Genomic DNA, 14628 nt, shown 5'->3' on the forward strand with positions numbered 1-14628 from the left:
AAGTGATTAAAAAAAGCAATAAAGCCCAAGTTTCGTCAATAATTTATTGCATGGACAAATCCTGAATAAAACTTAATACATAATACCATTGCATGCTTATATATATGACCTTTTGATTCAAAATGTTGAAATTGATCCGAAAAATCTCAAATGAAAATAACTATTTTAGTTCATTTTGAAGTACCTGCGAACAAAAACACTAGTATGGGTCTACCCATAACCAAGTCAAGTCGGACTGTTGAAAATATTAGCTTTTACCTAATGATTCACAGAAAAAGACAATACATAGATTTGTGAATGGAGACTAATTTTTATAGCGACTTTTATTTTACATATATATTTCTTTGTTAAAACCGGGATATAAAAATATGGAGCAGTTTCTAGGAAGGAAGAAATCGAAAGTCTTTTGTTTAGGTCTTTAATTTTGAAACGAATGAAAGTTTCAAGTAGGTCAATGAGTGTCAATGCTACATCAGTTTTCAAAGACCCCGATGTAGCAAAAACTTCTGCATTATACATGACACATATGTTGTCGTACCAGAAGACAAAGCCCAAAACAACATTGTTTCTGTTTGCAAAACGTGACCTACACTTAGAGATCGATGGTAAAGGAAACTATTATCCAAACTTTACGACAAATGTGATGACTTTTCATTCAGAATTGCAAACTTTCCTTTCATTCGTAGCAACATTTCTTCAGCACTTGCGCATTGAGTTTTCATATTAGAACTAATACGTTATGCCAGAGCTTGCCGTAACTACGCAGAGTTTTTGTATCGCGCGCGCCAGATTTCTTACCATGAGGCTTCTGGAACAAGGTTATGTTGCTACAAGATTGAAATCATCACTACAGAGGTTTTATGGTCGTCATCATGAACTCATGGATCGTTACGGTGTATCCATCTGCACCATGAAAACTGATTTTTTTCAACGTGTCATAGTTTTCCTTTCCTCTTTCGTCTAACCCGGACTTGACCTTTATGAGCAGCTCGGCGGATGTTTCTATAAAAGCAGAGGACGCTTACCCTACCGGTACACCTGGTCCTGCTCCCAGTTTCTAGTGGCGTCCGAGTTGCGCATTTACAGGACAAGTAAATGGAGGAACAGCTCACCGTCACATTGAACACTCTTTATTATAATTTGTATTTAGAATTTTGTCTAAACAATTAGAAATAAACTAAAAGCTGTATAATTTCATCTTTTAGATGAAACGACTTTACTTCAAAAGTGTCGTATCTTTTCCCATGTGTAACTCTTCATCGTTGAAATAGTGAGACTTTACAAAGCGAATGAATATTTGCAATTTAAATGTGAACATAACTCCATGTATGTTAATGAATTGGGCATGAAAGACAAAACTGTAATGATTTGTTTGGCAGCTGGTAATTACTAAAAAGAACAATACTTAACAATCTAAAATAAAAAAAGCATAAATTGATTTGTACTTCCGTTTACCTGAGAAGGTAAAACTGAAACTGCTAATTTCTTCACATGGAATATCACAACGTGCTAAGTACATTTTAAGGTATTCATACATTATTCATCTAGATTAGTTGTTAGCAGAATTGTATGTGTTTAGCACTGCAATAAAATGGTAATGTCAAAATTTGTTTTAATGATAGCACAAAACAAAACTGGCCATTCACTGCGTGTAATTACAATGAACAATTGACGAAGCGAACATAAAATGTATTAAGTATTACCTCTAACAGAGCGACATATGTTGTTAAGTGCATGTTTTTGTTCAAAGCTTTTTTTCCTTACTTTGTTGGTTATATTTAATCGATGCAATTTAAAAGGACTTAAACTTTCATAAAATACACAAATATTGGCATGTCCTCAACAAACTGCAAATAAGATGACAGTTAAATCCGTAAGTGTTTTAGTAAGACATAGATGACTGTGAAGAACTCATAGATTTCAAACTCAACATAATGGCACTCAATAAGAATTTAACCTTTGACCTTAGAATCACCGAAAATCTCATTTCAGTCTGACAGGACGTTAACCTGAGAAAGGTTAAAAAAGAAAAGACATTAATTTGTCAAGAAAGACTTGATCTAAGAAGAAAACTTAAAATGCATGCACATGTAAGTAAGCCTGTAGTTTTAATTTTCAAAAAAAGGTGCACCATAAAGAGCTTATCTACAAAAACTTATCTTTCAATAACATTTGCTGAAAAAATGTCATGTTTCCAGAAATAAGATATAATTTTACGAAGACATGAAATCTCAATTATTTATTGCAGAACTGCTGGGTTGTACAAGGATTTATGAATGGTGTTTACCACTTATATGAGAAAAAAACATTATTCCGTGAAAGATCTATTGTAAATCTCTTCAACAAAGAGTTTTAGTTCTCGCCCATTCATGTTCATGCAATGTACTATACGGTCACGGTCAGTAGTCAATGGACGTTACCATTCAGCACCGTGGTTATTTAGGAAGTAGAAGTAAATGTATCAAGCCCAGATTCAGTCATTTTCTGTCAGAGTTTCTGTCCTATGATTGTGTTATACATGTCTAAACATTCCTCTGAGGCATTACATGTCTAGTGCAGGAAAGAAAAAAATCGAGGTTAAAAAAGTAGTTTGCATTTGTTTTTAAAAGATGTGACATGCATGTAGTTCTGTATGCAAAAGATTCTTTCCTTATAAAATTTGGCTCGTGTTGTACAATCATTTTAAACAACCAAGTAATGTATCGGTATGGCATATACTGTACTTATTCTTTGATACTGTCGAGCAAACGTACATACTACAACGTGAAACATCGTATCTTATTATTATTATTATTATTATTTCAATAAGATAGCAATCAAGCTTAATTATGCTCATGAGTGTGCACACAATATTATTGCAAAATATTTTGGAGAACCTTTTTGTTCCTTGATTACTGGTTGAATATATTCTAGATAGATTTTGAAAAAAAAAATGCGTTTTGGAGAATCGAACACAGTCAATCTTCTGTTGCAAGAACTGGTACTCGTGCAATTTTCATTTTGTAATATTAGGACGTGTTTGTACTTATTAAGTATGAGGAGAAAAGTAAATTCAATTTTCCCGATGTACAACAATAGTGTAACCGAAAAGAAAACAAATTTTCTATTCCCCAGAATATACAGCCAGTGGTTTATAATACCGTAAAAGACAATAGACACTTATATACCACAAAGACCTAAGAGACAACATGCTATATCTCAGGAAATTATGAAGTCCATATAACTATTTTAGGAGTCACATACACAGTCATATTTTCTTTTTACGTTGAGGAGACAACAGACACGCAAATCGACCTGATGTATCCGACTGGGCACCGTCCATGATGACTGAAGAATGAAATATCTAGACTCGACCTAGAGGAACAATGAATGCCAAGAATTCCGAATGAAGTGCTAAAATCCAAGCCGATCCCTTATTCATAACAGCAATGGGTAATTCTCAGCATATAATTACACTTGTGGTCAAATAGATTCAGGGAGGGCAAAACGTTTGAAAAATATTTGCAGGTCAATAGTTTTTGGCGCGCAAATCATTAGAATAGTAAAACTATTCACATAAATTTTGTAAAGAAAAAGTATACTGAGGTATTATATTTGCCGCTATGTCGAGTTCACAAACTGAATCCTGACCTTAAAATGGATCAAACTTGGTTGATTATACTTTTTTAACAATGGCTACACTGAGAATGCACGATTCATTTGCGACAAATTAACGATTCGGTTGCACAAGATATAAAGTAAAAGTAGACCTCAAACAATGACTGATGTAAAGAATCACCAGGTTTGGAGACTAACGGTTTTTTTTGTGTTCACCAAAAGACATGCATTACAAAATATACACAAAGAACAATAAACATACGCATATTTTGTATCAGCCATGGCTTATATTCAATCAACTAAAGTATTTCGTTTTAAGAAGGAAAAATAAGCATTACACTGTAATTTTTGCCTTGGAGAAGAAAGCGGTAGATGCATCCAAAGTCGCTACAGCATTTGCCTTTTTTAATGCATGGTTGGATTTTAAAATTTTGAACTAAAACTAATTTTCAGATTATGTTTTTAGTAACAATAGCCTTGGATATGTTCGAATTTCATTAAAATCAAATAAGGCAGAGAAAACATTATTTAAGAGAAGACTGACGGGACGATACTCTAGGTTTTACCACTTTTATATTGAATATATCAAACTGCCAAGAAACGCTCGATATAAATTTATATTCCAACTTAATGTGTTCTGATTTACGCTATTTGTGGGAATGTCTACTTTTATGCAAAAAATCACTTACCAAAAATATCTCTGTTAAAACAAGGCGATTTCTATTCGTTTGTTTTTTTTCTTTTGTGAGTAAAAGATTACATTTTCAAAATATAAATGTAGCCTTAAATTACGCAATGGTTACGTAACTTAGTTTGAAATTCTTCAGGAAAAACGTTTATTATGGTTTGGCTAGCCATGAAGCCTGGTTTAAACAACCGTCTTACTTTGAAATGACTGTACCAAATCAGAAACAGACACTGTATTGGACTATCATGATTTATCCCAATTTGTACTTTCTGATATCGCCATACCTGACTTGTGATCATCGATTCGGTATTTTTATTACCTTTATTTAGTAGCTTCTTCACAAAAATCATACTGGAGGTGATTCATGCATGATAAAAAAAACACATCAAATTCACGTTTATTTCTAATCAGTCTACGTGTTTCATTCTGTTGTTGCACATATGCGATAAATATCTAGATAAATAGTTAATTATTCAGCCTTTCTGGTAACACTGAGAAAAACCTCGCATGCACCAGGCGCAAAAATATGTCCGATATGTCCGACCCTATTCTAAATTTATAGCTATACGGGTTGAATTTGTTCTTAGCTACTCTTTTCGCTCCAGAATTCTGGGAAGGGTTACTGTTCATTATATCTAGGGATATCTAACTAAATTTGTGTGTGTTACCTGGTGGATTGAACTACTTTTAACGTATATCGCTACAATGCTGGCAAATAATTCAAGACGAAATCTCCTTTAATTCTGCATCCGAGGTTATTTACATGTAGCAGAAATGACCAAGTATTTCCAATAAACTGTGAATGAAGTTGGCACTTTGCAAAGATTTATCGTTCTTGGTTTGATTGCTTTAAATGGGAGATAAACGTATAATTTCCTAAATGATACATATTTGCATATAGATAGGGCTGTAGATACGTAAAACGTATATATAGATCGAAACAGGTAGTTTCTTCCTTGTGTTTTCTACAAATTGTATCATTGATACCATAGATAATGACTGAGTTTTATACGGATTGCGTGCTTTGTCGCTTCTTTTACAAATTGGTAGCCACGTGCGGGTCAGGGTGTCAAAAGAATAGGCCCGCAGCAACACTAAGCTTGTCGTAAAAGGTGACTAAATAGTGCTCAGAACCCTGGACGGGGGCTAGGGCGCTCTGCCCACAGAGCAACTGGGTTGTGTACCCCAGGTGGTTAATGGGGTACCCCTGGCATGTTAAAATCTTACCCCAAACCATAGGGGTACAACGTGTTGGAAAAGATTCCACGTGAAAGAACACTTCTGTGGTATTCTCTCGGAGTAGGAACCATTGTGCTCCGCCACATGAGGCTAAATTGACCCTACCCACCTCTTCCTATTTCCCGTGGCAATCATAATTTGCCGACCCCATTATCCTTGTGTCTTATCCCATTTTTCATTTCATCATCATTTCATGTTCAATTTATCATCCATTTCATGTTCATTGCCTGGATAAAGCTGAAATATTGCTGCTCGGACGTTAAACCCCAACAATCAATCGATCAATCAATATTAATTAGTAAAATCAAGGTTCATGATTAATTCATTCCCTCTTGTTTAGTGCTGTGCTTGTATTATATAGTAAATTGAACTACATGTAAGTACGTTTAATTATAATAAACTGCTTAATTCAATATTTAAGTGTTGTGCGTAGTCTATGTTCGAAGTTTCAAATTTGGGAAAAAAATATTTTAACTCATCCATTAAAAAAATACTCATCCATTAGAAAACAAAATGCTATCACGTACGATGAGGGCATAACGTTTTGTAGGTTTTATCTGGTCTACAGCTGGCAGTCCAGTTTAAATCCTAGTAGTCCTTTGTTTGTACATTTGTGTAACGTATACTTCGTTTCTTTATTTCTGTTTTAACAATGGACTCAGACCTTTTTGAGCTGATTTTTAGATATGTTTCATTGGGTAATATTTTTTTCCACAGTGGCAAAACTTTAAAGGTTGTGATCATACAAATGTACATTAACTCCACCGCATTTTTGCGCTTATCCCAAATCAGGAATTTCTGGCCTCTGTATGTCTTGTTTCGTTTGTATTTACAGTCTCCTTCATTGTTTTTTGAAGTCTTTATGAGCAATTTCTTCGCTGTACCTATGTATAATGTTTTTGGGACAGCTGCAGCCTGCCCAGTGGTATGCCCTCGTCGTTCATTGAAGACCAATGGATAGGTTAGAGCTGACTATTTTCATCCCGATGGGGTTTATCTTTTTGACATACTCAACATATCTGTTCTCTTTATATTCTACATTTTCAAATTTACTTTACAAGGTAAATTTTCAAATAAACAAAACTATTGATTTCGGTTGGTGCTGAACTACAAATTAAAGTTTTGTGATTGTGTGAAAAAATTCTCGTACATCGAATCCCAGCCTCTCGGGATAAAAAATGGTCTATGCCTAATATCATAGTAATGAACTGTCTTTTCTTATACAAATCAGTAAAATATTGGAAATATATATACATTTGTATATATAGAAAATATTGTTCATTATAAACCATGACATGCAGATTAATCTTCAGGACTTTACTTACCTGATATTCAAACTATCACACAATTCTATTCAGATACACGTTATAGTCTGACTCTATCTGCCATGATACAATGTAACTCACATTCTAAAACTATGAACTGCTTATGACCAAATCTAACGAAATAAGGTGGCATCTTTGTTATGATTGTGGTGACAATATACTTTTGTTTGTACGGGATCTCACATTTTGTATTTTTTCAGTGATCAACAAAGTAAAAAAAAGGCAAAGTTGCAGTCCTGCTTTTTGCATATTTGGTCATACACAATGAATTAGTTTAGCTGCCAAAGGAGCATAATTTTCTATTAATTCGTATAAAAATATTACATGTATCTCTCAATATTAATGTAAAATGTAATGATAACTTGGAGGTCAGATACAACCATTTATGATGTCGATCTTAACATAAAGTAAAGATACATGGGTTCACATCGCCGTAGTAACGTGTGAAGGTTTGTCCTTACTTAAACTGGGTTCACATTTTCGATACCTGTATGAAGGTTCTTCGTTACATACATGTAATTTAAAGCTATTTTCATATATATGTATATACTATTTTGATTTACTGATTTATAAATCAATTCTAACGGTAAGCTTATCTGATTACTGCCGCTATGGTCTGCATAACGTAAATAGGCCATCGTTTACACGTGTTATCAGTACATTTACGGAGAAAAGTATGTTCTAATGTAAATTAAGCTGGATTCAAACTGTCGGTTCTATAGGATACATGTATGGAACACTGTCCTAACATAAAGAAAACATGAGTTTGTCTGTCAATGCATTATTCATGTTTAGAAATCTAACTTTACGCAAAGTTGGTTATCGATTTTTCTTACATGTATAGAAATAAAGTTTTAAGCCCAAATAGATATGTTACGGTTGTTGAGTGTATTTTGTGGGGGGATGTACATGTATTTTAATTTGAATTATTTGAGCGTTGGAAAATTCTTTATATTTCTTTCGAGGATCGCTTCAAAACGTATTTTCCCCTGAAGTTCCATTAGATAGCATTGACTTTGACACATTCATGGTAATCAATCCCCAGTATTAGTACCATGTTCGATATATGATATCTTATCTTAAAAAATATTTAAATTATCATTATTTGAGCCCTTCCTTTCAAAAAGAATAATTTAGCATTGCCCTGGCACATGTCAAGGTCCAAATGAATTGAAGTTATAAAAGAAATGTCCACTTTTCTGTCTATTTTTCATGGTAATCCATAGAGCTTCTGCAGGGAAATAAGACGTCTAGTTTATCAGCCCAAACTAATTGATAATAGTAGGTCAGTACAAAGTTTTCATGGTTATATGTCTTTTTCTTCCTCTTAGACTTAGCAGGGCATACAACTACAACAAGTTTACCATTGAGTTGTAACATACACAGATTCTAATTACAATTCAGGTATGGTGCTCGATGAAAGACAAACGTTAAATAATATTGTATGCCAAAAATATAAATTTGTTATCCCTTTATATCTTAATGAAGTTTAAGTTTACGTAGAACTTTTAGCTTAGTACCCTGATGAGTGTCGTAAGACCACGTGACACTCTTCAGCGCTGTAGTATCAAGCAGCTGCTCATTGATCAGTAAATGAAGATAAATGAAGGATAAAAAAAGGTCGACAATTTCATACTTAGTCGTTTCATCACTGGAAAATCCTGTTAATTGGAAAATGCTTGCAGTCGTTTAGCTTTGGATGATCCTGACTCTCTCATCAATCAACGCCATCCATCTCGTCATTAAAGGCTAATCTTTAAATGCATGTATTCTAAAATCTGTCTATAGTTAGTTAACATTCCAAGACTGTCATTGACAAAAGTTTATTATATAAAACCAAATCACCGAATTTTGATAGATCTGTATTCATTCAAAGTTTGTTTAAACTACAGTATCTCTTCATTTGCATCTACTGTACGATTTGTCTGCTAAATAGACTAAGACGACAAAACAAAATCATTGACTAAACTCAATCTGTGATATATTATTTTTCTACGAGGCCTGATTTGTTTTTATGCTGTTTTACTATCAATTGTAGAAGCAGAGCGCATTTCGAAATTAAGATACTATTATCAAAGTGAGACATTTTTTTCGGAAAAAAATCGGTGTAAATCATTTACATTTGCCAGCTATCTAGATATTTACTATGATACACGTCTGGAAATTTGGAATATCCATACATGCACTTAAACTGGATAGCACGTTATAAATACTAATGGATTTATTAATAAAAACACCTTCATCAGCACATTATTGTAATGTATTTTACATTTGTTATTGAATATTATATCAAAGTAAAGATAACATCTAATACATTTATGCAATTTAGCAGTACAGAAAAATAAGATTAGCCAATAAAAAGTACAAATTCATCATTAATGTATCATTTTACACGATGATTTAACAGATGCAAAAGGTTCTGTAGAGTCTTATACACGTGTTTAGTTACAAATAGATTGTTGATGGATATCATGCATAATTTGTCATATAAAAAGTTGAAAACGTGATGATTTATAATGTATCAATCTAAATCAATTAGTCTAATACTCACTGAAATAGAGAAAAAAAAAGTTAATAAACTATCATACAATGAAGAAACATTTAGATTACAAAAAAAATTCTAAATACAATTGTTTAAAAAAAAATCTTGATGTATCTGTAATTTACCGAGCCCCGATAGGGACACACAAAGAAAAAATATTATGTTGTGTGCAAAAAATAGATATTGTACGCATGGTACAATGAATATATGGGAAGGGCACTACATATGAATAAAGCACTGAATACATCAGTATCATACATGTACAAGTATATTACTAACGTTTTAGATTTTATTTATAAACAAATTCAATGGCACAGTTTTAATAAATCAAATACATAAAGCAAAAAGAAAAACGATATGATACCAAGGCTAGATGTAAAGATTTTAAAATAAAGTTTCAGAGGAGTTAAAGAAAACACATGGAATTCAAGGCAATTATTTGATTTTTCGCACATATTTTGAAAGAAATTGATAAAATTTTCTTACAAAAGGATGGGAGTGATTTCAACATGTTAGGACCTCTGTGTTGAAATAAAACAGTTTAATATAATATATGCTAGGCATTGATGGCAAGGTCATTCTGTCTTATAATGATTCTAATCAAGCATATTGTACTATTCGACGTTGGTTGTATTATCGTAAAAAATAAGCTTATAGAAATGCCAGTACCGATTATGTAATAAAGAACCTAAATAAATCCAAGTTGTAATTTTTCTAATAATTTTAGTTGAAATTTTTCAAACTGATGTAAAGTGGAGTCGCTAGGTAATTAGTTCTGTATCAAATTTTGCAATTTATCTGAGCATTCTTCCTCTAAATAAGCAGAGGCTGTGTAACAAGGAAAAACAAAAGCTACAGTATTATCAAGTGATATATTTTTGTCCCTGCGCATAATCAATATTTATTTTGCGCGCACAATATAAATTTTTTTTCATTGTATGTCCCTTCCGGGTCTCCGTAGAAATGTATATGACTACATAAATCATGCAAGAAAGCCTTCTCAGAAGACCAAATTAATTAGCGTTTAATGTAGCCATGAATAACCGTACATGTATTCGGCTGCACTTATATGAATTTCTATATCATGAATAAGATGTTGGTTAAATGTCTGGTAAACAAAATATCCGTGGTTTGCAACCGGTGAAATAAAAGGATATCATTTTTGAAGATTTTTTTTGTATACCTGATCTCATCTTAAAATGTTGGATTCCAGCTTTACCGGTGGCAAAAATATGCATAGGCTGCATTAGTCGCAGCATCCATGTAGCCGAGACCAAATGGTGTAGTTTCCTTCAGCTTGCCTATTCTTAGAATAATTGATTTTTTGAATTGTTTACTGTCAACAAAAATGTGTAATAACATGACTGTCATATCCGAAGAAAATTGATTTATTTACTTGTAAAATTTTGTACATCTGCATTACATGATGTTTGAATAAAATGACCTTCTTCAATCTATTTGATTTCTTATTTACAGCAAAACAAGCTCGGACTCTGGCCCTTAGCGTATTCAAGTGTGTAATAATGGTGTCTGTCGGTTTGTCTGTTTTGATCTGTTTGTCTTAAAATCGATTTAATTTGTAGACCGAGAAGATAAGGTAAGGTTTGATTTACTCTTACATGAAGATGCCCGTGAATTCGCGGTGGATTGAGCTAAGTATGGACACATGACTAATTTGACGAATCCAAATAAAATAAGTAATCGTTGTAAAGGATCTACGATCATCTACCATACATCAATGGTGTAGTTTTATTCAAATGTTTTTAGTGGTTTAAAAGGAGTTGACCATTAACCTTTCAGGAGGACTTGGTTTGCCTATGCACTTTCCTGGGAAAAAATGGTTGAATCTGGGACATAGAAGCTGCCTTTCATTAGTCCAAGGTTTAATTTGACCCAGGGGGAGGAACTGCTGTTTTACGACGTCGATGACGACCCCGAAAAACGCAAAGAGAAGACTTTGAAAGTTCATATGGCCAGTTGAGAAAAAAAAAACAAACTCCATTAAAATACAAAAAAAATAATGTGACTGCTCCAGTCATGCGTTGTGTCAATGATGTCCTTTTGCAGCGATCGATAAAATCAAGATTAGCCGTCTCTACCTGTAACACTGGCGCTATTAGCTGGTTATCGTGAGGCTTCGCCAAAGTTTTCACTCCATGGTCAGTGGGCAGCAAGAGAGTAACCGGCTTGATTTTTCATTTTATCAAGAATTCTACTTATGTGCACGTTATGGGGGGAGGGGGGGGGGGGCTTCTCGGTCTGGTTCGTGGGTGTTAATGTTTTTTCATTGTTGAAAACCCTCGTACAACATCAAGACGAAGAAGAGGCATTAAAGCCTTGTGTATTGATGTCGGTTATTTTCAATGTATTGTGCAAGTTTTTTTAGTTGCATATTCACTCCGTAACCACCATTTTATATGTATATAGAAATATGTGATCAATCCCCAAACTGGGACTTGTACTTTTTGAATGATTGAATTGGCTAGAAAAGTCGAAGGGGACTTTCTAGCATTTTGTCCTTTTATTCTGCAAAAATTCCTGTCAGTTATCAAATAAATATATGATATTGTAGTATATCTAATTACAAGAGCAGATGTAGGGACAGTAATATTTTTGTTTTGTTCTGTAAAATCCACATTAGCTTAACATTAGCTTCGTAAGTAAAAGCCTACTTAGTAAATGTTAACGCTTTATAAATAGCGAAAATGGGCTAATAATAATTAGATACTGTACATGGGTATTTGCAATTTTTGAGCATGCATAGAGAAGAAATCAGAAACGAGGAATACCCTATAGAGAAAACAGCCATACGAAATGCGGAGAAAGCCTTCGATGTCTGTTTTTCTATTAGAAAGTTTTGAATGCTTTGATTATTGACATTAAGACAGTACACACAAAATGCAAGATAGTAGTACCTTCTCAGTATACCGAATTCATCTTTCAAATCGTTAACTTACATGTATAATGCTTGAGATATCCATATTCATCAATTACATAAATTAGATAATATGAACAAAAATAATTATATTCGCTTTATACAAGTTCTTAAACGAACGCAATGTTGTTTTTTTTTATTAACCACAAAGAAGTTATTGTTATTGTTATTATTCCTTTGCTAACTTCTTGTGATTACTTTTAAATTTACTGCCATGATTTTAAATACTTTCCAAGTCCTTCAATTTTCCAGACGAGAATAACCGCAAATTATTTTTTCTGTATTCTACCCTTTTTATACTTTGTTCCTTTGTTTTATTACTTTGGGATTCAATCAAACATGTTCGTGGCTCTGTAACCAATGGAACTTAGCATTTCTATTATCTATAAATCGGAAAACGACTCAATATATGAGCTTATTTAATTCTGTGTGTCTTAAAATCAGATTGGGATTCATCAAAAGGATACTAAATAATCTAGTTTTTCCAATAAATTTGTTCCGATGTTCCAAGGTTACAGAAGAGGTCAAACCAATTTATCTAAGAGTTATCTGCCCTTTGCTCCTTTCTGATTCAATTATGAAAGTTAAGCACTTTTGCTTAATCTTTGTATTTTACTTTGATTTGATTTATGACTGTTTTTACTGAGACGAACCTTACAATTAGCACATTCCTAGACAAACCATTGTAATTCTATTATTTGGATAGAAAATCAGTTTGGTGTTCTGCAACCTTTGATATTCTCTGCTATTGAGGCAATCAAACGTTTTAGATGTCTTCGAAACAACTGACAAACAAATGCTATATGCAAGAATTACTAACGGGAAGTTACCTGTTCAATGACAAATTGTACAATACAATATGAAACGTATGATAGAGATACTTGTACAGACAATGCTGATAGTTTGACATCTGAGTGGCAAACATGTTCATACCATTATTTGATTACTTAGAACATATACTCCTTAAAAAGTTAAGGATCACCTAAAAAGCATCTATTTGTAAGTGAATACAGTATTTTAAAGATTTATTTGAACTAATAGCAGAAAGAAAAAAAATCTGATTTGATTTTTTTTATAGTGGTCCTTTACTTTATTCACTTTACATTAATCTTGTGTAAACATTAAAGTAACACGGACTGATTTCATTCGGTTTCAAAGGAAAGCTTGAAAGTCTTTGGTGAAATTGAATATGATACAAACATAGCATTGATTTAAAGAGTTATTTCCCTTACCCTACGTCTACCTCCTTAAGTGTATATATATCCAATGAAGACTTGACAGTATACATACTAGTAAAGGGATTACCATTTGAACCTCATTGTAAAATTTTAACTTGGACTTATAGTCTGTAGAGAATTAATCCGTTATTGTTCATATGAATAGAGATGATCAACAAAATAGATATTGCAAAGGGAGAAACAAGTGAATGGATCCTAGCCAAGAGATGCATGCAGCAATACACGTAATGTGTTCTACCGAAACGAAGTATTTGGTGTTACTTTTTGCCCATGTAACCAAGAGAGTCAGTACCTTATATACTGTACTTGTCTAGGAACGAATGAAGAAGCATCTTTATGTTTAAGTATAGATATGATTGTTTACGGTACAGATGTAAAATAAACGAAACAAGATGAAATGTATCTTACTTTGGCAAGAAACCCGACTTTAAAAATATTTCAAGTTTTCAAGAAATGAGTGTCGTTAAGGGTATTAAGAGAATGCTTCTTTTCGTATGTTTACTTTTTTTATTAATTGTTTTTTTTTTTCCAAAAGTATACAAGACTAGGTATTTTTAAAACCGTATTAGTATACAAGGCACATTCTGGACAGAACATAGACAGGAACATCAAAACAGGAGTTCCTTTACGTTTTAATTGTGGTAACAACAAAAGAAGGTAAGAAACTCACTGGTAAGATACATCTGCTTGATCAGTGATCCATGCAGCCTAAGGGTTGTTAAAGTTTGAAGCTGAATCTCCTATTAACTTTACTAATAGCCTTAACACATTCATAAACAGAGGCTATTTTCAGACCATGTATCACTTCTGAAACGTTGTACGACCATTCGTTCTCACATCTATATTGAGATTCAGAGTGTTTCCAGAAAAAGGTCAATATTAGTATAAACTAATTCCCATACTAGTATACATGCAAACAATTTGAAATCCGTCAACAACCAAAGAATTCGTTTTAGATATTTGAAAACATAATTAGTTGCAGAGTGTACTGAAGTAAGTTTTTTGTCTCTTTAGCTGTCTAATAATGAAACAATATATGACCGAACGATGAACCAACATTAATG

The sequence above is a fragment of the Perna viridis genome, chromosome 8, assembly GCF_037379345.1.
Source record: "Perna viridis isolate PV_CMFRI_1.1 ecotype Kerala chromosome 8, ASM3737934v1, whole genome shotgun sequence".
In the NCBI taxonomy this organism is placed as follows: domain Eukaryota; kingdom Metazoa; phylum Mollusca; class Bivalvia; order Mytilida; family Mytilidae; genus Perna; species Perna viridis.